Source organism: Mustela nigripes, chromosome 4 (assembly GCF_022355385.1).
Source record: "Mustela nigripes isolate SB6536 chromosome 4, MUSNIG.SB6536, whole genome shotgun sequence".
Classification (NCBI taxonomy): domain Eukaryota; kingdom Metazoa; phylum Chordata; class Mammalia; order Carnivora; family Mustelidae; genus Mustela; species Mustela nigripes.
This window is the reverse complement of record NC_081560.1, coordinates 111,848,620-111,874,904: the sequence shown is the minus strand read 5'-3', so window position 1 is coordinate 111,874,904 and position 26,285 is coordinate 111,848,620. Positions and strand designations below refer to the sequence as shown.

The 26,285-nt window shown below is 44.8% G+C and overlaps 1 protein-coding gene across 1 annotated transcript in view; it reads left to right on the top strand.

Annotated features, from left to right (window-relative positions):
* DISC1 (DISC1 scaffold protein) overlaps positions 1–26,285 on the top strand; it is a 379,073-nt gene that overhangs the window by 184,053 nt on the left and 168,735 nt on the right. The gene's annotated exons all lie outside the window — the stretch shown is intronic.

The following is a 26,285-nucleotide window of genomic DNA, read 5'->3' as shown; positions in this document are numbered from 1 at the left end:
CCAGCAAATTTAGTCCAGCTTCAGTTGAGCTCTTGAAAGCCATAAATATCTCTTAAAAAGAAAAAAAAAGAGCTATGTAGTATTTTTTGAATCTCATCCTTGTCACTTTACTAAGTATTTCCAAAATGATGAATAAAACATAAACAAATGGGATGAGAGATTGTTACCACCAGTGATTGTAAGCTGCAGACGGCTCGTTACTGTGGCGAGTGCGTTCTTTATGTCTTAGACTTGGATTTTGCTGATCAGCTACCCTTTTCCCTGTGCTTTAAGCTGACGGTAATTCTTAACCAATCTGAGGTGACTTGGCCTCAGGTCAACCAAGTTAATAATCTTGGGTTGATGAGAGTAATGGGAGATAAATAAATATGTACATAAATAAATAAATAACGAATTCCTTAGTAGATTAAAGCTTTTTATCTTTTGGAATGCAGTAAAACTAGGCCAAAGTCCATAGTCTGCCATTTGTTGGCTTTTGAGAGTTAAAGATTTAGAGGGAGCTCTAAATGTAGAGCTTTAAATGTAGACCAAATACAAAGGAGTAGTATGTCCATACATGTATGTGCCATGAGCTGACTCTTCTTGTTCTTAGATAAAATGTTTTAAAATAAAACTGTTTAAGAAATAAGCAGTATGTAGAATTCTTTAAAAATAACCAGATTTTGTTAGTGTATAAGAAAGCAACTGTTTTTTTGTGCATTGATTTTTTTATCCTGCCACATTACTGAATTACTGTATGAGTTCTAGTAGTTTGGGGTAGGAGTCTTTTGGGTTTTCCGTATAAAGTATCATGTCATCTGCGAAGAGAGAGAGTTTGACTTCTTCTTTGCCAATTGAATACCTTTTATATCTCTTTGTTGTCTGATTTCTGTTGCTAGGACTTCTAATACTATGTTGAACAAGAGTGGGGAGAGTGGGCATCCTTGTCTTGTTCCTGATCTCAAAGGGAAGGCCGTCAGCTTTTCTCATTGAGGATGATATTCACTGTGGTTTTTCATAGATGGATTTTATGAAACTGAGGAATATTCCCTCTATCCCTACACTTTGAAGAGTTTTAATCAGAAACGGATGCTGTATCTTGTCAGATGCTTTTTCTGCATCAATTGAGAGGACCATGTGTTTCTTCTCTCTTCTCTTATTGATTTGTTCTATCACACTGATTGATTTGCAAATGTTGAACCACCCTTGCATCCCAGGGATGAATCCAGCCTGGTCGTGGTGGATAATCTTTTTAATGTGCTGTTGGATCCTGTTTGCTAGGATCTTGTTGAGAATCTTACCATCCATAGTCATCGGGGGTTTTGGTCTGAAATTCTCCTTTTTGGTGGGGTCTTTGCCTGGTTTGGGGATCAGGGTAATGCTGGCTTCATAAAAAGAGTCTGGAAGTTTTCCTTCTGCTTCAATTTTTTGAAACAGCTTCAGGAGAATAGGTGTTATTTCTTCTTTGAAAGTTTGGTAGAGGGACGCCTGGGTGGCTCAGTTGGTTAAGCAACTGCCTTCGGCTCAGGTCATGATCCCAGCATCCTGGGATCGAGTCCCACATCGGGCTCCTTGCTCCGCAGGGAGCCTGCTTCTCCCTCTGCCTCTGCCTGCCACTCTGTCTGCCTGTGCTGGCTCTCGCTCCTCTCTCTCTGACAAATAAATAAATAAAATCTTTAAAAAAAAAAAAAAAAAAAGAAAGTTTGGTAGAATTCCCCAGGGAATGTGTCAGGTCCTGGGCTCTTGGTTTTTGGGAGGTTTTTGATCACTGCTTCAATCTTGTCACTAGATATCAGTCTATTCAGGTTGTCAATTTCTCCCTGATCCAGTTTTGGAAGTTGATAGGTTTCCAGGAATGCATCCATTTTGTCTATGGTGCATAAACAACGAATTCTGGAACACTGAAAAGAAAAAAAAAGAAATAAAAATTATTAACCCTCCCCCCCGATTTTGGTTTCCAGCAATAGTTGCAGATTGTGGCACATGGGAAGAAGGTAATTTGGGAATGGACAGGCAACTCCATGATGGACAGCGACCCACCCCCCCCTTCTCCTGTGTTCATCTGTGTCCTTCGACAGGTGACATTTGGTCAAAGACGGCGGACCCAGCCACACATATATCCAAGTGCAGCCAGGGTTCTGGTTCCATAGTGGAAGGAGAGATTTGTAGTTTTGGGAAGCAGTTAGCAGTATCTCTTATACAGAGAACTCTTACCAATGGGAGGTGCTTTGTTGATCATTTACAGCATTATTACCTCTTCTGTGGCTGGCTCAGTTGAGATCAAGGAACAGCACTGTCCTTATGTTTTGTTTGTTTTGTCACAGTGTCCAGCATGGTGTCTTTGAAAATAGCAAATATAACATCTGGGACCAGTTGTTAAAAACGAAACATTCCTTTATTTCCATATTGTTCCTCTACTCCTCTACTTTGAATTACAGACCCAGACCTTGGATCTTCTTTTTCTTCTTTTTTAATTCTTCAAATTCATTTTCTAATTTCGTGAGACCAGAGGTAAGTTTGATTGTCTTTTGTGGAAGATGCTTGAGTCATCTGAGTGGGATATTCGTATTGGGGTGTCAACAGACAGAAAAAAATGATGAAAAAGTCCCAAAATGTGCCAGAGCAATCAAGGGCAAAGGAAGACAGAAATCATCACTGAATCCATTGACTTTGTCACAGTGACACACAGCCTCTGTGAAGAGGCAGAAGGGGGTGTGTTTCAACCTGTATCAGCTCTCTGTAAGACTTCAGGAGGACACGTTGGAATTGAGCAACTTTAAGCACAGTGAAAGAGAATGAAAAGCTTTCAACCCCTGAATTATGGAGATTAACTATAAACCTTTAATTATTGTGGATTTCAATTTTTTTAAGGGAGGCTGGGATTAAAAAAAACACCAACAGCCAGTAACTTTTTTAGTTTGCTCTATCTGTTTTTCAGCAAAAAGACAACCCTGAGAAATATATCACTTCTTCCATCTCTTGTGTATACGTTGGTAATCTGTATTGTACTTCATTAATATTGTTGATTTCGCAATATAACTCAGATATAAAGGAAGCAGACGTCAAGGGGAGAGATTTAATCACAGAATAATCAGGGCTAGAATTTTAAATAGGACATCATTAGCATGTTAATGAAGTTTCCCACTTTATGCCAGCTGCCTGAATAGAAAAGATACTGCAGATGTAGCTCAAAAATCTGGCAGGGTCTGTGGCCCACTGAGCTGTCAGGAATTCGTGTAGAGGCTCCGTAATGTACGTAAAGGGATTCTCTGTGCGGCTTTCCAATGGCAGGATTTCATTTTTACTGGGAGTGATGGCTATCTGTGTTCAGCTTGAACTCATTTGCCTTTTAGTGAGTAAGAACAGGGCAGACAAGGAGCAGTTTTTAAGTGTAATAAAGTTGGAGGGGGTCCATTTTTCAGTTATGGTTTGGGGCTAGTTCGGTACTTCCCCATTATCCACAGTTCGCTTTCTGCAGTCTCGGTTGCCTACCATCGACCCCCATCGGGAGGATGGTGCCCAATGAATCCTGTAAAGGTCGCTAGCAGCCTGATGCCGCGTCACAGCGCCTATGTCACTCACCTCACTTCTTCCCATCATGTAGGCATTGTACCCTCTCACACCATCACAAGAGGGGTGAGTATAGTACAGGGTATTTTGAAAGACGGAGCAAGACCAGCTTCACGAAAGCTTTCTCGCAGTGTAATTCTTGTATTTTATCACTGGTGATTGTTGTTCATCCCTTCTTGTGCCTAATTTGAAAGTTAAACCTTGTCATAGGTTTATATGTATAATAAAGAACACAGAATACATAGGGCTCAGTACTCTGTGGTTTCAGGCATCCATGAGGGTTTGGAAACATCCTCTGTGCATAAGAGAAAACTGCTATACCTGCCTTTTGCTTTAGATTAGAAAGGCTATAGGCCCATGCTGATGCCATCCTGACCTGACCTTTGGGTTACCCCCTAACTTTTGAGCTTGAAAGAGCTGATGAAAGGAAGTAGGACATTCTCTAGTGAGACATGCATTCCTTTAACTCTGAAAGTCCACAGGTGACACTTCTTTCAGAAGTCACCTCCCCCACTATGAAAAGACCTTCAGTTTAGAGATCCTGTGCTTTGCACGATCTGCATGTGTAGGCAACAATTCCTGTTCCACGTCTATCAGATGTTTTAGAGGAAACTTTCAAGAAAAATTAGAACAGAAGAATAGAATTTGCATGCCTTGTGTGTGTGTGTGTGTGTGAGTGTGTGTGTGTGTATGGGGAGGAAACGGAGATGTAAACAGCACAATTAACAAACAAAAATAGAATTTGGAAGTTGAGATGGAAGAAAAGTCAATGACAAGTGTTGATTATTCTAGCTGAGAACATGTGATAATGAGCTTCCCAGGAACCAGAGCGAAAAAGACAACTGAAGCGTCATCCATCTTCCTCAAAAGCAGCTAAAAGCACAAAGTTTTCAGGAATGTGGAGTGGTGTTAAATTCTTAAAGGCATTTTTTTTTTTGAGAGAGAGAGAGAGAGAGCATGTGTGAATGGGGGAGGGGATGGTCAGAGGGGAAGAGAGAGAAAAAGAATCTCAAGTCCCAGACGCAGGGCTTGATCTCACAACCCTGAAATCATGACCTGAGCAGAAATTGAGAGTCGGATGCTTATCTGAGCCACCCAGGTGCTCCTGGAAGGCTTTTTTTTTTTTTTTTTTTTTTGAGAGCATACTGGGAAGTCCTCACGGACAGATTCATAACAGATGCACAAACGCTCTCCATGTTTCCCTGCCTGGAAAAGGGGGTGCCTTCCAAGCAGGGGCTCATGGGGAGACTGAAATGTATACATATCTTAGATGTGTGGGTGTGTACATATTTTTCCACAAAAATTCTGACTCAGTGTTTTGGCAAAAAGGATTTGGAAAGGAGCCATTCTAAAATCTCCCCAATTTTTGAGAAACACATGAAATGATAATAATACCATGGGGATGAATTAGTAAGGGCTTGGGCTAATTATGTGTAAGTATGGAAACTTCCAGTAATCTGACATGATTCAAACATGAGAATAGGGATGTGGAATATTCACTGAAGGTCCCTTCTTCCCTCTGAGCTTTGAGGAAGGTCTGTGTCATAGGAGACTTTGCTCTCTTGAGACCAGAACAGTGATCGAGCTCTTGATGACTGAGGACCGTGCTGTTTGTCCTGGAACTAGAGGGGTGTTGCGGGTTCTGTATGTGGCAGAACTTAGATTGTTACATGAAGAATATGCTATTTGCATCTGCTTTTCTTAAATTAGAAATCTTTGTTTAATTTTGAGAACATAGACAATACGAACTAGGGAAGAAGAACTCCTTTAAAAAAAAATGCCATAATCTTTCTCAGGTTTTTCCATGGACTGAACTTCTACATTTCTATTTATCACTGATGAATCTTACTGATAAAATTATTATTACTATTATTATCAGTTAAATATATATTTGCATATTAAGTTTCTCTCCTTTTTTTTTTCTTTTCTGGTTATATCCTTGCCTCTCTGTCAGTGTGGTTATTTCTCTGCCACCCGTTTTGCCTGCCAATTTCTGCACTTGACATTGACAGTAAACTTCCTCCCTCTCTTATCAAAAAATTGGGATATCCTTTGGGAGGCTGCTTCCCAGCAGTGTAAAAAGCCTGTGCTCAGACATAGGAGGCCTTAGTTTCCTCTCCCTTTGGTTGCTTGTTTGTCCTCTGTGCCACTCCTGACATGGAGAGGTGTCACCACGTGAGGCTTGACGAATGACTGACCTTGACCAAGGCACTGTATCTTCCGTGCTCCTCAGTCGCTTCACGTACAACGCAGCACCATCCTGTACCCATGCGTCATTTCTCGGAGCATTTATTGAGCACTTACAGTATGCCAGCCTCTGTGGGAGGCCTTCGTGGTCCAGAGTAAATCAGACAGTCCCTGAGGCTCCCTTTACTAGTCCCTCTGGTCTCACGTTCCCACAGTTGCCCCTAGACTTAGTCCATTCCTTTGCTCTCTGCCATTTCCGGTGAACTCGAGAAGTCCTTCCTTGTTACTTTCTTTTCCGCCTGTCTCCTCGTTTGCTTTCTCTACTCCCTTCCCAACACTTCAGTCCCACAACCCCTAGCTGGGAAGGCAGTGATGATTTCAATTGTATTTCCTACCCAGCCGCTGTACCCATTTTTTTTGTGCTGATTGGTTTGGAGTGGGGAACAGGATTCGGTGTGATGGGACGTGCGTGTGACTCTGACATTTTTGTGGATCATTCTTGGAAACAGCGTCCTTCCTAGTCTTTCTTGATTTCATCGGGATTCTGGGCTTTCAATGACATTGGTTCACCCTTGCCTGTGGATGGACACACACACACACACACACTCACGCTCACATGTCCCCTCCTGAAGATTAAGCTAAGTACAGTGGTTAGTGGGAAGGCCACAATCCCTGAGGAGCGTCTGTTGGCTGTGGTTGGGTGAGGGCTGATCTGTTGCGAGAGGCCCTACCGTGGACGGCAGAGTGCGTCACGTCTGGGTCATTGTCTTTTGTGAGACTCTTCCTCCTGCCCTCGATTTTAAATGTCCCCAGGTGGGAGCAGTGGCCCCCTCATTTAACTGAATGACTTCAACCTTATGTTAGGACTTGAAAACGTATCGTTCTTATTATGACTATTAGAGCTCAGTACTTGTAGGACTCAATGCGAAGGTGTTCATGTAGGCGTTCCTGTGACTTCATACAGATCCTTAGAGGCTTAACAATGAGTCCTCGTAAGCTTCCCCCCCTGCTCTTTCACTGTAGACGTCCAGCATGTACCTACCGCACCCCTTGCTGCACGCACAGATTAACTCTGGGTGCTGCGGGTCTACCACGTTCTCGCAGAGGAGGGAGTGATCCCCTGTATGTTGTCACGTTCTCTTCAGTAACAGACGCGGATTCCTTTTCTTTTTGTTCTCAAGCCCTTCCTTTGCGCCAGGCCCTGAGCTGAGTCATGATGCCTATATAGCTGCCTAATCCTCCGGAAAGTGTGTGGCCAGCTCCAGCCCCGTCTCCCGTTTTATAGATGATGAGGCTGAGGCTCTGTCCAAGGGCATGTGGCCGGGGGCGGGGTAGGAGCCCGGATTTGATTCCTTCTTCTCTGCAGTTGCACGATTCTTGTGAACTTGACTTGTAGCATGAACTTCTCTATGCATCCCTTGGCCTCACCACCCCGCCTAAATCCTGCCCTCCTGGTCACGATCATGAAAACAAAGCCTCCTGGAAATCATCTCTTGAGGATGTTGCATACCCTGAAAAGATAGGTGATTTGCTGTTGGGTGTTTTTTTTTTTTCCACTTTTGAAATTTCTAAGTATGCTTTCTGTATTTCCTACCTGAAACAGTGACCTGCTCTCTGCAACATCCTGATACCAGATAGATCATTTCACTCGGTAGGAGGCCCTAGAGGTTATCACCGTTATGATGACAACATATTTTGTATTAAAACTGAAATCCTTTGTCATGGAAGGGGCCTTGCATTCTACAAAAATAGGGGAAAAAATTGAACTATCACACTTCAGTTGGGTACACATTGGTCAACTCCAAACCACGTTTTGATATGTTTTAAAAGAACCATTGATCGTTCTGCTTCCTGTTCTAAAATGCTTAAATGTCAGTGTTTTCCTCTGTGTTCTTGTAAGTACAGGCCTTCATAAGTAGGTTGACATACTCTCCAGGGTTTCTGGCTACCATAAGCCCTGTTTGCTAGGAATTTACTGCTATGCCAGCCTGTTGATCCCAAGGAATCCATCTTACAGAATGTGATGGTTTTCTTTCTAAGCTTCTTTGAGTGAGTTTTTGCACTTGAAATAAAATGTTTAACCTATTCTGTAATTCAGGGCTTTCAGGAACTAGGACTGTTTTTTTTTTTTTTCCTTCAGCTGAGTCCAATTTTGCGAGGTTTTCCGGAATTCAGTTTTATTGGTGCTGTGACATGTTTTATGCTGTCACAATTTTTCCCAGTGATTAAATTTGTATGAAATCTCTTCTTTTCCTCCTCGACATTACCATGAGTCATGGCCTCCTGCCATTTTCCCCGGCTACTTCCTCTTCTTTGAAGCTGCCATATGTTTAGCAACCCAAGAGGGAATACTTTTTTTGAGAGACCATTATTTGTTGTTAATTTGATTTTTCGGGCTTTCGTAGCTCTTGTAAAAGAGAGGAGGTGTGCTCATCAGTGTTTCCATGATTGCTCTGTTGTCCTGCTGTTGACTGCCTGGGGCCCACCATACGTTTGTATTTGGGGATAGACATCCTGTCTCATCTGCTTTCCCTCAGATTTTTAGACAATCGGGGAGGGCTAGATCACCACGGACAACCCTAAGCTAATGCACCGGTTTAATATTTATAGCATGGCAGAAACCATCAAGAGTTGCTTAAAGATCTACTGACTTGACAGTATCAAAAATTTATAAACCAGATATGCTTGTATTTTTCATGCCCCCCATAGTTGCAGAATGTAATTGTGTTTCTGTCCTGACATTATACTTTCCAAAGTCTTCATAACTCATTAACAACTGGTTGCAAACTTTGCTTTGAGATTTAATTATAACCAACCTTTCTATGTTTTCCTTTTTTTTTTTTTTAAAGATTTTATTTATTTATTTGACAGACAGAGATCACAAGTAGGCGGAGAGGCAGGCAGAGAGAGAGGAGGAAGCAGGCTCCCCGCTGAGCAGAGAGCCCGACTCAGGGCTCCATCCCAGGATCCTGGGATCATGACCTGAGCCGAAGGCAGAGGCTTTAACCCACTGAGCCACCCAGGTGCCCCTTTAATTCTCCTTTTATTTATCCAAATGATGTTTAACTTTTGGCTATTTTAGTCTAATTTGAAGATCTCCCTTTTTGTATGTGTCACTGTGGCTGGCTTACACTTCGTGTATCTCCAAATGCTGTATCGCCCTTCCCTAACTAAGAAGAACCTAAAGTAAATAGACTGTGATTTCAGGGGGTCCTTAGTGAGAGGAAACCTGGTCTTGCTCAGCAAGGGAACTGCAGTCTTGAGCTTTTCTTTAACTCTGTATGTGACCCAGCGTTTGGCTTTGGTCCGTGTGTCCCAATTGTATTGGCAAGACAGGAAATTGGAATTTGGCAAATATCTGCTTGCCTTTCACCAAACCCCATCCCCCCAGCGACTGAGGCGCAATAGGGGCTGAATACCAGATTGCACGTCTGCCCTGAGACGGTCACCGAACCCTGCAATTCCCTAGTGGTCTGGAATCCGAGCAGTGCATCGACCTTTGGAGGCAAAGAGATTTCCCCTGTGGATTATATAAGAATCCTCTGAAGGTGAAGCTTATCACATTCTTGGGGTTACTCTAGTGGTTTAAATTTTTTTTAAAATTTATTCCACAAAACAGCATAAGCATAAAACACATATTCAAAGCCGAACAGAAAAGGTCCATCATACAGTGTCTATAACGGAGCTCCTGGTTTCATTTTTAGTGTCACCCCAGTGTCTGAAGCATGCGCACCCCTTTTGCATGCTGCGAATTCACTCCCTGCCATTAGCCTTGTGTGGCAGTAATGAAAGCATCATGTCACTCAAGCCTCGCAACTGTATGTTGCAATAAATTTGTCAACCCCATTCTCCAGATGCTGACATTGAGGCCCAGTGAGCTAAGGGAGTTGTCGGGTGGGACTCAGACTCAGACCTTCCGGCTCCAGAGCCGTGCTCCTCGTCACACACACTGCGACAGAGCATGCCAGTTTCTTATTTATGGTCTTTTTAACATGCCAAGGCTCAATATACCATGATTTGCTTAGTCCTTATCTTGATGTGTTTTGTGATCTTTTTTATGAATTCCTTTCTAAAGATGAAGTGCCAGTTCAGGATTACTGGACCAAAGAGTATGATTTGCTTTCTGGCAGAGGACATGTTGCAAACTGACGCTCAGAAGAATTATACCGGTTTACTTGATGCTACCAATGCATCTGTTCCCATACTTGCTGTCATTTCTTAAAAGATTATTAGGGTAACAACAATAATTAGAGAGTATTTAGTTCATGCCTTGTTTCTGCATACGTTTGACCATTGGCAAGGCTGACCTCGCTTCTTCTTGTCCCTTTGTAATTTTTTTCACAGTTTCTTATCCATGCACTTTGTCCATTCTTGGGGGGAAGGGAAGGGAACTCGATGGTTTCCTCATCTTAATATAATATGGTTATTATAATTTTTTCCTTTGTGTGTATGCACATGTGTGAAATTAACCCCATATAATAATTAGTGGGCACCTGGGTGGCTCAGTGGGTTAAGCCACTGCCTTCGGCTCAGGTCATGATCTCAGGGTCCTGGGATCGAGTCCCGCATCGGGCTCTCTGCTCAGCAGAGAGCCTGCTTCCCTCTCTCTCTCTCTGGCTGCCTCTCCGTCTACTTGTGATTTCTCTCTGTCAAATTAATAAATAAAATCTTTAAAAAAAAAAAAGAAATTAACCCCATATAATAATTAGTAACAGAGCAAGAGAAGAAATTTTTGCAAACAATGATACCATGTTGAGCTGATAAATTCTGAAGCTTCTTAAGGCATCCAGGTGCAAATAATGTCACAAACAGCGACAGAGACAGGTCTTCCCCAGGAAAGGCTGTCTGTCTCCACTCTGTGCATTAATATTCATTGGGCCTGGCCTTTAAAACTCAGGCGACATTTAGGGAACTGCTGCAATTGGGACCGTAATGAATAGGCTTCACTTTTTACAATGCATCTGGGGGAAGCATTGTTTTCCATGTTTACATCCATTAAAATACACAAACTGTGAGGGGGTCCAGCTTCCTACCCACCTTCTTCCTTTTCCTTTGTGATACAGCTGATGTGTAGTACCTCACCGTCTTTGACTTTTTTTTTTTAAGATTTATTTATTTATTTGGTGGGGGAGAGAGAGAGAGCGAGAGAGAGCGAGCACGAGCAGGAGAGGCAGAGAGAGAATTCAAAGCAGAACCTGTGCTGAACAAGGAGCCTGACATGGGGCTCGACCTCACGACCTTGACATCACAACCTGAGCGGAAACCAAGAGTCTGATGCTTTACTGAGTGCACCACCCAGGCACCCCCCCCCCATTTTTTTTTAGTTTTCTGTTTTCTTAAATTGATCCATTAGAAAAATATTTTCTAAGTGTAAGGGATTTTTCCCTCCAAACCACACTGTTAATTCACAGACGGAGGGAGAGCGTCTATGGCCGGTAAAGGACAGTTTGAAGGAGAGAGGGAAAGGACGTGGCAGAAAAAGGGCCTCCCTGTCCTGGAAAATGTCAGATGGGATGACCTTTTACACTGTCACCAGCTTTTCATAGAGAGCTGTTGCGTTGGCCAGGGCTCCCTCCCCTTCTCTCCTGAGACAAAAGGCGGCGTTGGGTATTAAGTCACAGATCCTTTTCCGGGGATGATGTGTAAATTACTATGATCTGGGCTTCAAGAAGGCAGCTTCTTGCCTGTCGGAGCTATGGGGCATCAGCGGCTCCCGCCTCTCAGACCACGTCTTCCCACGGCTTTCTGCTGCTCCCATTGGCTTCCCCATGCTTTTCTGGTTTCTTCCCTCCACCTCTGGAATATCCCATGCCCTTATCCACCCATGCACCCACTCCCTACATTGCTTCTAAGTTCACCTTGTCCCTCCCCCTGACCCTCTGAACTTCCCTCGGTCTCCATGTGCTCTGGATGAAGTGTGTGACTCCGCCCCACCATCTCCCCACAACTGGCTTCCCGTGACATCTGTGTCTCAACTACTCTTGCTGCGGAACCCACAGACCCTCCCATACATACATCCGTGTCCTCCTTGCGCCATTTTGTTCTCCCCCTGCCTGGCGCTTAGCCTGAGATGGCGAAGGTGATCATTATCCTTCCCTTAATGCTCTGTGATTATTCATTCCGTTTTGCCATGTTGAGTGGAATATGTAATAGCGTCTATGAAGAAGCCTGAAGACTATAAATAAACACTCTCTCTGGTCTTGAAAGGGGTTTATACAATATAAAATTTAGAGCACATTTTTCTCAGGAGCTCTGACATTAATATTCATATGAGCCTCAAAGTAGAAGCTATTCTGTTTTAGCATAATGAAGTTTACCATATGTTTCAAAGTTAGTTGCAATTGTGCTTCTCATAACGACAATTAGAAAGGTCATCTTGTCTTGCCAGGTTCTGTTAGATATATAAAACAGCTCCTGGCTGTCAGGGCAGGATGTACGAGGGCACTTGTGTGCAAATACAAGGGGAAGACATGATTCCTCTTATCCCAGAGTGTAGCCGTTTACCTCTAATTACCAAACATGGAACACACTATTCTTTTGACTTTACATCATATATGGACATAGAAAGGGAGACTTCCAAAGCAAATTCTCCTCTGTGTTCTCAGTGCCTAAATCATGTGAGTTTTTTTTTTTAAACCCCATCCCTTAAGCATGCTGTGATGGGTCCCCTAAAACATTGGTTAGAGAAATTTGCCATAAAGACACTGGCTTGTTTCTGATCTTTTTTCTGCCTTGCTTAAAAAATTATTTATTTGCATTAATGGATGGGAATAACATCGTATTTAATTCTCTACCTCTGAACTTGGATGAAAGAATGGGGAGAAGGTGAGGAGGTGGCCATGAGTCAGGGTAGCAGGTTTCTTACGGAGCTTGTAGAAGGCTAAATCTGTGTTAGCGTTGAAGCAGGTGATTCTTGGAAGAGATGGTTTTGGGAGCTGATGCTGGAGGACAGCGGTTCTTAATCTGGCTTGGGAATAGCAAACTAGGTTGCCGTAGCTGAAATATTAACATATTTCTATGTATAAATTCCCCTTCATTTCCCTCCCTCCCTCCCTTCCTTTTTTTTTTTTAATATTTTATTTATTTAACAGAGAGAGAGACAGACAGAGATCACAAGTAGGCAGAGAGGCAGGCTGAGAGAGAGGGGGAAGCAGGCTCCCCGCTGAGCAGAGAGCCCAATGCAGGGCTCGATCCCAGGACCCTGAGACCACGACCTGAGCCAAAGGCAGAGGTTTTTCCCACTGAGCCACCCAGGCGCCCCCCTTTCCTTCTTTTTCCCCAAGTTTCTTTGCCTGAATTGTGACAGACCAAACTTCTGTATTCAAGCCTTTAGAATTTACAAACATTTATCAATAGGTAGGAAAAGCAGGTAAGAACATCTTGGATTCATTCACACATGCCTATGGTCTCCATAGTTTTCAAATTTCTTGCCTGGGAATACTGGAGAAGATTCTGTGGCCCATGAAACACCTGATTATTGCCATCTAATAATTGAATGCCTCAGCTTTAAAAATTAATTGATTTATTGAACATATATTTATGGATAGCCAACAGTACAGAGAGATGTCTCTTCCCAGCCTTTGGGTTTGAGCTCTGGTGGCTGCACACCGTCTATCTAGAATAGTTTGGGTCAGACTTGCCAGAGGCACTGAATTAGTCCACATCCCTTAAGGTGATTTCCAGGCAAATGAACTGATTTTAATTATTTTTACTATTAAAAATGATCATTGTTAACTGAGAATGCTAGAAAGAGAGGGGTAAACAGTTTTAATAGTCCTGTTACACATAAGTGAAGGAAAAAAAAATCACAATGCTTATGTAAACAAGGAAAAAAATGGTAGCATGAATATGAAAAGGGCTTCTTTCTTCCACTCCAGTTTTCCTCTTGGGCCTAAAGCTATTAACATTGGGTGTGTGTCTCTGTTGTTATTTCGTGTTATAACCCACACGCTGATGGGGATGGCTGTCGGAGTCCATCTCAGTCTGTGTAGCGGGCTTCTTTTGATTGTGCATTTGACTCAGTCTAAGATGCCCTTACATGGAGGTGTTTGCAGGACACGTCGGCTCAGGGGAAACACTGGTTCTCGCAGGACCTGCCTGGTCTGTCGCCCCGAAGCCTTACCTGGCACTCAACGCTTCAGCGGGTGTTGAGCACCATCTGGGTGCCAGGCACCGGGAAAGAAGGGTGGAAAGATCTGGATCCTGTCTGGAGAAGTTTGCGGTCATGGGTGGGGGAGGCAGGCCTGCAGAGCAAACAGAACTCCGTGTGGGGAGGGATGAAATAAAGAAACAAAGGTGAAGAGAGCACAGAGAGGAGGACAGCTAAGTGTGTCCTGAAAGACCTGGGACCGCTTCACAGAGAGGGCAAGGCATGGGCTGTGGCTTGGAGGTGGATGAGGGCCGAGGTGCTGGAGGCCTCCAGGCTGGAGAAGAGTTTGGCGCCGAGGTCAGGGGAGTAGGCAGGTTTGGGACATGCTGAGACCAGGGACCAGATCCCAGCCCTGCCCTATAGCTGCTGCATGACTTTGGATAAGGCTTCCAATGTCTCTAGGCACCAGTGTCACCTCTCTTGTCACAGGAATGTGGCCACCTTCCTGTAATTAGACAGAGCTGTGAGAGGCTGAAATGAGATAACACGTGGGATCCACGGGGCTTGGCCCGTGGCTTGTAATAAGGACTCAATTAACCTCACTGAACATTATTATTGATCTGGCCAGTAGTAGGTCCGATAATAGGTCCAATAATAAGGGTCCGAGAGTGGGAAGGGTAGAGTGTGAGGCTGAAGAAGTGGGGAAAAGCCAGACCATGAGAGACCTCTTTGCCATGCTGGGGTTGTCAAGGTTTTTTGAAGGTGGTGGTTAGTCATTGAAGAAACCTGGTTCTTGTAAACTCAACCTATCCTGAAATTCTTAATTTTTATTTTTTAAAGATTTTATTTATTTATTTGACAGACAGAGATCACAAGTAGGCAGAGAGGCAGACAGGGGATAGGGGAAGCAGGCTCCTCGCTGAGCAGAGAGCCCAATGCGGGGCTCCATCCCAGGACCCTGCGATCTTGACCTGAGCTGAAGGCAGAGGCTGTAACCACTGAACCTCCCTGAACATTCTTACTTTATAAAATAGATGACTACCTACAATCTTACATCCATGGATCAATGTTTCTCTCTTAAAAAATGTGACTAACATTGCGTGCCTCTTAAGGCTGGGTAAAAAATACTGACGACGTCAAGTGTTGAGAAGAAGTGCAACAAGATTGCTCCTCCATTGCTGGTGCGTGTAAATGGCAGAGCCATTCTAGAGAACAGTTTGTCAGTTTCTCATAAACTTAAACATGCTGTTGCCACGGGGACCCAGAGATTCTATTCCTAGATATTTATTTATCCTAGAGAAATAATTTTGCCCACACAGAAATGTGTAATGAATGTTTATAGCAGCACGATTCATAATCGTGGGTGACGGGAATAGCAGCAAGTGGTTGGACATCCACGGAGTGGAATAGTACATGGCAATGAAAAGGATGGATTATTAATGCGCACAACTCGGATGCATCTCCAATGCATTGTGCTGAATCAAAGAAGACAGACACAAAAGGCTTGATCCTGTGTGATTCAATTCAATTAACACTGTAGAAAAGGCAGGCCTCTAGGGACATGGCTAGAGGGTTGGGGGAGGGTCTGACTACAAAGGGGCAGCAGGAGGGAATTCCTTGGGAGAGGCATTGAGACAGTTCTTCATTCTGTTTGTGATGATGGTTACAAAAATCCATCCATGGTATTAAAACCCCTAGAGCTATACACACACACACACACACACACAAAAAAAAAAAAAAAAAAAGAAAGAAAGAAAGAAAAAAAGGAAACGTAAATTTTACTATATGTATATGAAGAAGAAAGAGTTTAAAGAACTCTGGAATTTATAGCTCAGATCTTGCATCCTGTTCGATCTCATTTAAGCCTCCACTAGCCCTCCGAGGTTAACGTTACTATTTTTCTCTACTGTTCTATTATCCACTGTTGTTTTTATTGACTATGTTGACATTCCACAAGGTTTGGTGCAAGGTTGCAGAGCCTGGAGCCTGGCACAAGCCAGGTGTGTGTTACTTTCCTGCCCATAGGATTGCACGCCACCCCTCAAGGAACTGGGAGTGGGGGTGGGAGCCACTTGTCCCGGCCTCTGGGCCAGGCTGCTCCCCAGTGACCCAGTTCCCCAGCTGATCCGTCCATGTCCTGTGGACGTGTCTCTCTGTGTCCTGTGGTTCAAATTTTACAAATGGGCAAAGGTTGTAAACGAGTTTTCTATATGCTTAGTCTCAGACAGGAGTTCACGATTGCATATTTTATCCCCAACTTCTTAACTGGTACTGTTGGCTAAGTTAAATTTGGCTTCATTTCAAGGAACTACTGCCTCCCCAGAGGGCCTTTGAATGGTGACATCCGCGAAAACCTTGTTCAATTTTTGTTCCCTTCACAGCTTCAACTTAGTCTCCTTAAATATCGTTCAGGTTGTAACCCAAGGCAGCTCTGTGGCTGAGTAGAGCTGTTAATTAACTAACATACTCAACCTTAGACCACAGGGTAGGAGATAACTCCTTAGAGAGAAAAAGAGCAAGATATTAAATAAAGAGAAACAGTAAGAAAGATGGAAGAAATTTAATTCTTTTTGCATATTTTAATACTTGTTTGTTTAAATATCTATTTCCCCAACCACTTTAACAGCTTCTTGAGACCATTAATCTTCTGTATCCGCCCGCCCCCATCTGTGCTTTGCATGTAGAGTAAAGGCTTAGAGAAGGCTTGCCGAATAAGATGGATCCCGAATTGGAGAGCGGAGTGGAATTTGTGACGTGTTGTATTCTTTCTAACAGTCCTGTATTCAGAGCCACCCATGTGCCAAGTCTTGTGTAGGTGTTTTTAGAGATACTATGTGAATAATTACTTTTAAAATCCCGTGAAGCACATATCCTCCTTCCTGAAGGAGGAAACTGAGGCCAGGAGGGAAGGGCTGGACTTCTCAGCCTGCACACCAGACAGAGTAGAGCTGTGTGGTCAGACCCACGCAAATTCAGATCCAGTAGTGCCATGTCATGAAGTGGGACATGGCATGGGGTAGATGCTGAACTGCTGCGAGTCTCATTTTATGTCCAATTTACTCATATAACCAGTGGTGGATTCACAGTTTATAGGTCCTGAAGCTATTACAATTTGGAGATAGGTCTTATGTAAAAAAAAAAAAAAAGCACATACAGTTCACTATGGTTGAAATCACTCAAGTTCATTTATAGAAAAGCACTATTTAAATATGACTTTCTTCTGTGATTATTTACACTCCAGTATAAAATTAATGAAGAAGCCTAGAATAAGGTATGAGGTTTCAGAAGTATCATTCACCAGTTGAAGAATTTGGAAAAAAAAATTAAAAACAGAGCTACCCTATGACCCTGCAATTGCACTACTGGGTATTTACCCCAAAGATACAGATGTAATGAAAAGAAGGGCCATCTGTTCCCCAGTGTTCATAGCAGCAATGGCCATGATCTCCAAACTGTGGAAAGAGCCAAGATGCCCTTCAACAGAAAAATGGATAAGGAAGATATGGTCGATATATACTATGGAGTATGATGCCTCCATCAGAAAGGATGAATACCCAACTTTTGTAGCAACGTGGAACAGGACTGGAAGAGATTATGCTGAGTGAAATAAGTCAAGCAGAGAGAGTCAATTAACATATAGGTTTCACTTACTTGTGGAGCATAAGGAATAACACAGAGGATATTGGGAGATGGAGAGGAGAAGGGAGTTGGGGGAAACTGGAGGGGGAGATGAACCATGAGAGACTGTGGACTCTGAGAAACAAACTGAGGGTTTTGGAGGGGCGGGGGTGGGGGGCTGGGTGAGCCTGGTAGTGGGTGTTAAGGAGGGCACAGATTGCATGGAGCACTGGGTGTGGTGCATAAACAATGAATCTTGGAACACTGAAAAAATAAAATTAATAAAATAAATAATTAAAAAATCTAACATGTGACAAACAAACATTGCAAGTTAGAAGTAAAAAAAAAATTTTAAAAAAGGAAAGGAAAGAAACTGCCTTGACGTTGAAAACTGTAATTGTCCCCAACATTAAAAAAAAGAAAAACCCACTCAGGAAATGCCTTTCCCCATCTAGAAAATTTCTTAGATGCTTCTGTCACATACACCAAGTAAGTGACATACCCCACACGACATGGAATTACAGAAACAACTTTGAAGTCTAGGATGCAAAGCTGAACATAAGAAAATAGAAGACGGTCCTGCAAAGATTCACAAAAGGATGAAAAGCCAAGAGCAGGTGGGATACACAAAAATTCATAATTGCAGCCGGGTGTTTCATTGGGAGTTTCACACGTGTTCGTCTGCATGTTACGTAAGAGAATGACATATATGTAGTAGTGTGACATCACATATATGTCATTGAACATGTAATACGGGTAACAGTGGGTACGCATGCGAGGAGTTACACACAGAATTCACAATCATACAGGCAACCTCTCAAAAGTTTTACACATTTTACAGTATCCTACATTCTCATCTATACGTCTACATTCTCGTCTATACGCCTCAGTTACTCCTCTCAATGACCGTGCCGGGCTCGCCTCAGTCTATCGGCGTGGGATCGGAGGGTCAGACACCATCAAAAGACCAATGGGAGCCTAGCCTGGATCAAAGCTCACTCAGGTCCAGCAGGCAACGAAGCCCGTGGGCAAACTGACCTCCTGCACTGCCTTTATTTCTTAGTTCGTGGGCTGCTTGTCGGCCCAGGGCAACGATCCCCCTGGAGGCTCTGTGGGACCCCACATCCAGCACTGCCACCACCACCACGGGGCTTGCCATGCCAAACACGTGCATGGGTGGCGTGGCCCCTTCTCTGGGGTGCTGCGACACTCCTCCCAACCCTCTGCATTAGATGGCAGATTATTATTGTCCATTGAGCTGTAAAGGAGGTAGTGAAGGGAAGCCTCTCTAGGCTCATCATAGCACTGGGCTCCCCAAACTTCAAGCTCTACCACAAAAATCAGGGACCCAGGCAAGGAAGACACGGAGCCCCCCACCGCCAGCCAGGACAGGGAAGCCCACCTTCAGCCCACCAGCTCTCCCATGATCGGTCCCTCGTCACTCAACCACCTTTAAAATAAGAAGTTAGTGTCTGTTCCCTCCTCACACTCTGCGCTCAGAGGCATTTCAATACTAGTGTTTGATTATTTTGTCTCTGACAAATATTCTTCTCACCTGTCCTTTTCCCAAGGACAGCAGCATTTTATTAGAGAAGTCTAAACACCCCCAGAAATCATGCTAAAGGAAAATATCAGCCAAGATGTCTAGCACGGCTTTCTTGCATCCCCAAACAGCATTACTCTTAAAAGCAGAAAGGACTGGAATTAATCCGGCTCTGTTTAAAGATCAAATCCGGAGGGCATTCTCCAGTGAACTACCGTCTAATCTCTCAGAGTTGCTATAAGGTCAAATATTGGGCCCAAATCCAAAACTATCTGGTATAATCCCTTGTCATTTAAGATGGGATTTGCACAGTGGAGAAACTTAAATTTAGTTACAATTCAATTTCCCTTTCACATAAAAAAAAAAAGTGTGTTCTTTCCAGTCGTGGTGATCTGTAGTCTGCAAAAACATGCTTCCCATTACTTCTGACGACCCCAGACGGGAGACAGAACAGGCGGCTGTCTTTATTATGACCAAGCTAATGGCTAAATGCAGCCCCGTATGCTAACGCCAGATGAGCCAAGAGGAACCTAAACTGAAAAACAAATACGGCTGACGTTCAAGTTCAAATCTGAAGCCTGAGACTTAGAATTAGCCCCTCTTGCCCATCCGACCCCTGACTTAAACAAGAGCAGGAGCGCATCACTTCCCCGAACGTCAGAATGTGAGTGCCTTCCAATGTATTAGAAAAATTCATAACGACGCTGACTTGTTGTTGTTGTTGTTAAAGCGAATGCCTATGAGGAAGGTGCCTAGAAAAGCTGTGTATGTTTTTATACCCAGAACCCCTGCTGTATCCATTCCTATGCTAGTGCTATGGTCTCGTCCCTTATGCAGAGAAAAGTGAAACCAATCAATAGATTTTGAGCGCCTTCTAAATCCAAAACCTCAGCTAAATAAAGCTCAGCAATCAGGATCCGGAACAATTGAATAAATGACCAATCCCAGAGGTAACCTCCGGACATTGTGAAATGGGATGTCCCTCGTCTATTCCAGAAGAAAGGTAAAACAATCTGAATTTTTTTTTTTGCCAGTCAAAAAAAGGTTCTACCCTTTCCTAGCTGTCAGATCTTCAGCAGCCTCCCTAAGCCTTGTTTTTTCACTACTGTAAGCAGGAGTAAGATCGTGCCTTTCTCATCCCGCTGCTGCTACCACACCAGTAGGATGCCCTGCGCAGGCCGCACACCCTAGAGGAAAGGGTCTCTTCCCAAGCATCCTTTCCAACATAGGACGACATGGCGGGTCCCTGGGAATCACTTGCATTTTTTCCTCCACAACTGCCCTTAATCAGTCTTTTCCCGGGTTACACTGTGTTTCTCCCTCTTCTAACACAATATCTTGATTTTATATTCTAAGCCTTCTGTAAATGGGGGCTCAGAAGACCAGGGGACGCGTCTCTCCCCAGATGCTGGTCTGAAGGAGCATGCATCCCTGCCGCTGCACAATGCTCCCCCTCTCAGCCTGGCCGGGGCTGAGTGCTCCTCTTCTCATAATCTCCCTCTTCCCTCGTCCTTCAAAACCTATAAAATGGGCCTAACTGGGTTGGCAGACCTTTCTTCTTACCAGTTTGCAGTTCCAGTGGAGGTAGAAAACGGTCATGTTCCTGCCCACTTCGAAGATGGGGGATGTCTCCGCAGCCTGGGTTTGGTGACATGAGGAACAAGGCTCTGTCACCTGCTACTTGGGGATGATCCCATTTTATGCCAGGCTTTGCAGCACACTCAGCTTCCTAGGGGTGAGGAAGGGTATTTCTCTGTGCATTCCCAGTGATCCAAGGACACCGAGCCTAGAGAAAGATATATACTAGCCACTCAGAAGACTTGTGAGTATAAAAGCAGAAAGCCCCGCATAGAGAGCTGTCTTAGAAAGATGCTATTCAGGGGCACCTGGGTGGCTCAGTTAGTTGAGCAGCGAACTCTTGGTTTCAGCTCAGGTCATGATCTCAGCATCGTGAGATCGAGCCCCACGTCAGGCTCTGTGCTCAGTGGAGCATGGGGGGAGCATTCTGCTTGGGATTCTCTCCTTCTCCCTCTGCCCTTCCCCCTGCTTGTGTGCCCACTCTCTCTCTCTAAAATAAATAAATAAATCTTTAATAAAAATACTATTCACAAACGTACTCAGAGGCACTTGTGATCCAAAATACCATCGACGCATTAATATTTAGGTAACAACTACAAGATGAAAATACAAAAACACAGGGAAAGGCAAAACCAGCACCCAGGAGTCTTGCCCTGTGAAAAACAGGGCCCCTTGCAAAGCTGGGGCACACGCAGACCTCACCAGACATTCTGTTGGGAAGCAGCGTTTGACCTTGCTATGACCTTCGCACACCATCGTGCCGGTTTCCCTGCAAGGGTGTCTAGGATGCCGAGGGGACAGCCTAAGGAAAGGAGCCTAAGGAAATCTAAAATTAAAACAAGGAGCTATTTGTGGCTCCCCCTCCTACTGACGGCTGACTGAAGTGGAACGAAAAGCCAGGGCCTCCATCAGAACAATCCAGAATAAAAAAAATAAACCGAACTTGCCCCTTTGAAACAGAAGTCTCCCTACTTTTACTGTATTTAAAACAATTCTGGTATATTCCTCTTTTACAACTTTATAAAAGAGAGCGGAAGATCTTTTTTTCTTCTTTAATGAGTGACAGTGAGCTTTTTTGCCCGAACAGTACCAATATCGCTGCTACTTATTTCGGTCCCCATGTCACCATCCAGTCACGTCAGCCTATTCCCTGATAGGGTCAAAGCAAAGGTTCTCTTTTGTTTCTGCACAGCCCTGGAAGGTTTTCATCACCCCAAAGACACAGGAGAGAAATTTATGACTCACTGGAATTTTAAACAACGCAAGTCTGAACTTGCTCGGGACGGGCATTTCACAGATGGGCAGGTCTTTCAAAAGGCAACAGATTTAGTTGAAGGCAAACGTTGGCATCCTTCCTGACTCCCTAAGGACTGTCTGTCATAGGATAATGCCTAATGCCTCCGTCTGTCCCTTGATTTAGCCATCAGTGATGCCCGTGGGGACAGAATAAACACGGCAGCAGGGAGCGCACCTCCACCGCCTTCAAGCACCTGATGATTATCCCTCCCTGGATTCCCCCCGCCGCCTCTGTGCCCTGCCTAGAACACCCGGCACGCACGAACAACTCTCGCTCTCCACAAGCTGCCAGGGTCCTCTGATGTGGGGCCTGGTCCTCCCACAGGCATTTACCCTTTCATAGAAAAACACCATAAATCAAAATTAATCAAGACAGAGAAACCTCCAGCACCCGGAGTTTTGGTGATCTTCGACCCCTTACTGAGCGCTGGGGAAGGAAGGCCTTCGGGTACAGAGGCTTGCCCCCGTGCTTCCCCAATTCTATCTCACTCAAACTGCACGGAAGCCATGATCAAGCACCTCAGGGAATAGGACGGAAAATCAAACCCAGGCCTTGCTCTTAAATAACCTGCATCCCATTAGAAGAAAACTGCATGTGTGCCCACGAGAACATGAACTCAGTAGCTGGAGAGAAGATGGATGGGCTGCAGTGGTTAAAAGGCTCCATTGTATTAGGGACCAAAGAAGGATCTGGAGCACTGGGCAAGCTTGTAGTTAAGAGCCCGGCCAGCTATGGGTGCGCGACAGGTGGTATCCATGCCTATCTAGACGAGGGTCCTCAGGAGTGGCTCCTGAAGTTCAGGAGGGGCTATCACCTGGTGGAAGCTGCATGTCACTTGGGGACAAACTGGTCCATAAACCCAGGTCTTTTGATGACAGGCCGGTGCAGGGTACTAGTTCTGATCCTGCACAAAGACCATCTGGCCCACACACCGGAGCCCCATGAAGCAAAGGGAGGGTGCGAGGGCCGGCAACAGCGGGATCGCCTGGAAGCTGCTAGCAAGGCAGGCGCTCGGGCTTCTTACACCCCCGTGATCCAGAATCAGCATTTTCATCATTCACCCGATGACTGACACACGTTACAGTTTGAGAAGCACTGCCTTAGGGGATCTTCAAGAGACTGTCCATTCTTACCATTTAACTAGTCACTCATTTATTCATTGTTTCTCTCTGCAAACATTCACAGCAAGCCTGCAGACATTGTAGGGTAGGAAAACAATCTATTCCCTGCATCACAGAATACAGACGCACCGGTAGTTTAATGCTGCCCGGAATTTAAAGCAAGGCATGATATGAAAGGGGGTGCAGAAGAACCGGGGCATTCATACACGTGTCTGAGCCACACGTGTACAAAAAATGTCATCTGCTGGTTACAATAATCGTGGTCACAGAAGGCAAATCATCTAGGCCAGACCAGCCCCAGGACTGTCTCTCCCAGGGGTAGAACTTGGCCAAGTTGCCCACCCAAGATGGGTCTCACCTGAAGAAAGCATACTCAGACTTTAAGAACTCCTAGATTCAGCCCAGCTTTCTTAGTTTTTTCCTAATTTATCTGATTTTATTTGTTTGTTCAGCACATACCTAAGTGATACCATCTTCTGGGGATAGCGTGGGTGCTGGGAACACAGTGGTGACAGGTAAATGAGGTCCTATAAGATGGTGGTAAGGGTTATAGCACCAGCAGGAGCAGGTAGTGAGATCATGTGCTGCTGGGAGGCAGCTGCAGCGGGTGAGCCAGTCAGGGAGGCTTCCTGGAGGAGGAGGAGTTATGCCTAGACCTGAATTGTGAAAACAGACCTGTGTACGACTAAAGGGGAACCAGTTCTGGACAATGGAACAAAACCTGAACATGCAAACAGGCTCAGTGCATCCAGGCCTATAAGACCGAAGAAGGTTCTGGATGAAGAGGGCAGAGGAGGGAGAAACGTGGGGTGCAGTCTAACAGCCAATGAGGGGTCCCTGGCTGCCTGAGTCTGGGCAGGCAAGGTAAGGAGCTGGCTTATTTCCTGTGTGTGACCGGAAGCCCAGGGGAATGTAGGCAGTGATCTGATGTTAAATTCTCTTACTACAAAATGTACAATGGAGTCACATGTTATGTGGATTGCGTACCCTCTCCCCCCAGATTCACTTGTTGAAGTGCTGACCTCCCATACCCCAGCATGGGAGACTGTATTTAGAGACAGGATCTTTAGAGAGGTCATTAAGAATAAATAAGGTCACTGGGGTGGGCCCTGGTCCAGTAGGAGTGGCGTTTGTATAAGAAGAGACAATTAGAACACAGAGACACACAGAGGGACAACCCTATGAGGCCACCTGCCCAGCAAGGAGAGACGCTTCGGAATGAGTCAACTGCCAACATCTCGATCTCAGACTTCCAGCCTCCAGAAGTGGAGGAAAATAAATTTCTGTTCGTTCAGCCCCCCACCCCAGGCTGGGGTACTTGCTACGCCAGCCCCCTGAAGACTAACACACACCCAACGTAAATTTAAAAACCACCATCTTTACAATGACATAAAGGAAGCCACACATTCTCCTGCCTTATTCTGTGACTTTGAAGTTGGCCACCAAATCCTCAGGTCAATGATCTAAACTCCTGGTTCTAATTCCCAAGAGTCCTTTTCCAGCAGCTCCTACACGAATCACAGGGAATGTGTGAATTTGCCTCTCAAGTTTTCCTACCAGTTTCTCCCAGCTAAAACAGAAAAAAACAAAACCTCAGATCTTTCCCTCTGGTTTTAGTTAAAATTGTGTCATTGTTTCAGTTACCATTGCCTAAATTCTAATATACACTTTTTTTTAAAGATTTTATTCATTTATTTGACACAGAAAGATACAGAGAGAGAGGAAACACAAGCAGGGGAGTGGGAGAGGGAGAAGCAGGCTCCCTGCTGAGCATGGAGCCCAATGTGGGCCTTGATCCCAGGACCCTGGGATCATGACCTGAGCCGAAGGCAGATGCTTAACAACTGAGCCACCCAGGCGCCCCTAATATACACTTTTTAAAAAGTTTTATTTATTTGAGATAGAGAGAGAGAACATGCACACTGACAGAAGGGCAGAGGGAGAGGGAGAATCTCAAGCAGGCACCCCACTGAGCAGGGAGCCTGATGCGGGGCTCAATCTCATGACCTGAGATCATGACCTGAACCGAAGGCAGATGCTTAACTGACTGAGCCACCCAGGTGTCCCTAAGATACACCTTTTCTTCCTTCCCCAAAAAATCAAGAGGCAAACTGTAATGAAAGTGAACATCAGACTTCGTGTCTGTGCCCCTGAAAGCCACCATCACGTCCGTGGGGCATCTTACAACCACCGGCATCATAGTCATGAAAGAATGCAGAGACCGTCTGTTTCTTTCATAAAAGTCAGTGAAAAGCCAGGACAGAAGCCACTCCTGGCAATTCTTCTGTATCCCACTGCAGGTATCTCCAAAGTGACCCCTGCAAACGTCCCCTCATCTCAACCCTCCACCCCCGTGGCCTTCCTCCTCTTTCATTCTCTTGCTCACGCATTCATTCCGAAACGACCGTGGAGCGGATGCTGAGCCCAGCCTGGTACTAGCACTGGGCCCCTGCTCAGCCAACGATCTCCTTTTTCTGCCTTCTCCCCGTGCCCTCCACCGGCTCGCTGCCACTAATATCTGAATGTTCCCAAACTATAGCAGCTGAAAAAAAGAGAGAAACAGAGAGAGAAGGAAGAGAGGGAGGGAAGGTGGAGACAGGAAAGAGAGAAGAAATCCCTCACCCCGCTCCCTCATCCCCATTTCCTTTTTCTTTCCCTTCACAACTAACTCAAAGCACTAGTTTTCCACTCACTGCCTCTTCTGCCTTTCCTCCTCACTCTCCCGCCCCGGACCGGATTCTATCCTGCGCCTCTCCCTGGACCCACATGCTTCTGCAGCCCGTGGACACACCCAGGCCCAGGGCACCTTCTTTCTCTGCACTATTTGCCATCACCGTTCTCCTTTTCTTAAATAATATCTTCCTTTCGCTTCTCTATCAGTCAGAATTCTTTCATTGCAGTATAGAACGCTGAAAAAGAAACATCACAGCCCAGCTCAAACCTACTGAAGCAAAAATGGATCTACTGCCATTCAAACTGGGAAGGATAATAGGGTCATTCCGGGGCTAGAGTCAGGAAAAGGTTAAGGGCCCAGATTAGTGGCTAAAAGGAGCCAGAGCTTTGCAGCTGCAGGGACTTTGCACCTCCCCATCCATCTCTCATCTCTGCTTGTCTCTTCATGGCTTAATTTTGCATGTGACCTTTCCATGTGGCAGGAAAATGACCCCCCATGAGCCCCAGGTTCTCATCCTCCAGCTTCCCTTATTCCGGCCAGGAGTGGGAGGCCAGGTCCTGACGCACCCTGCTCGGGTCCCATTTCCAACACTTGAACAACCCTCGCTGCCTGTGAGTGATCTATGGTTG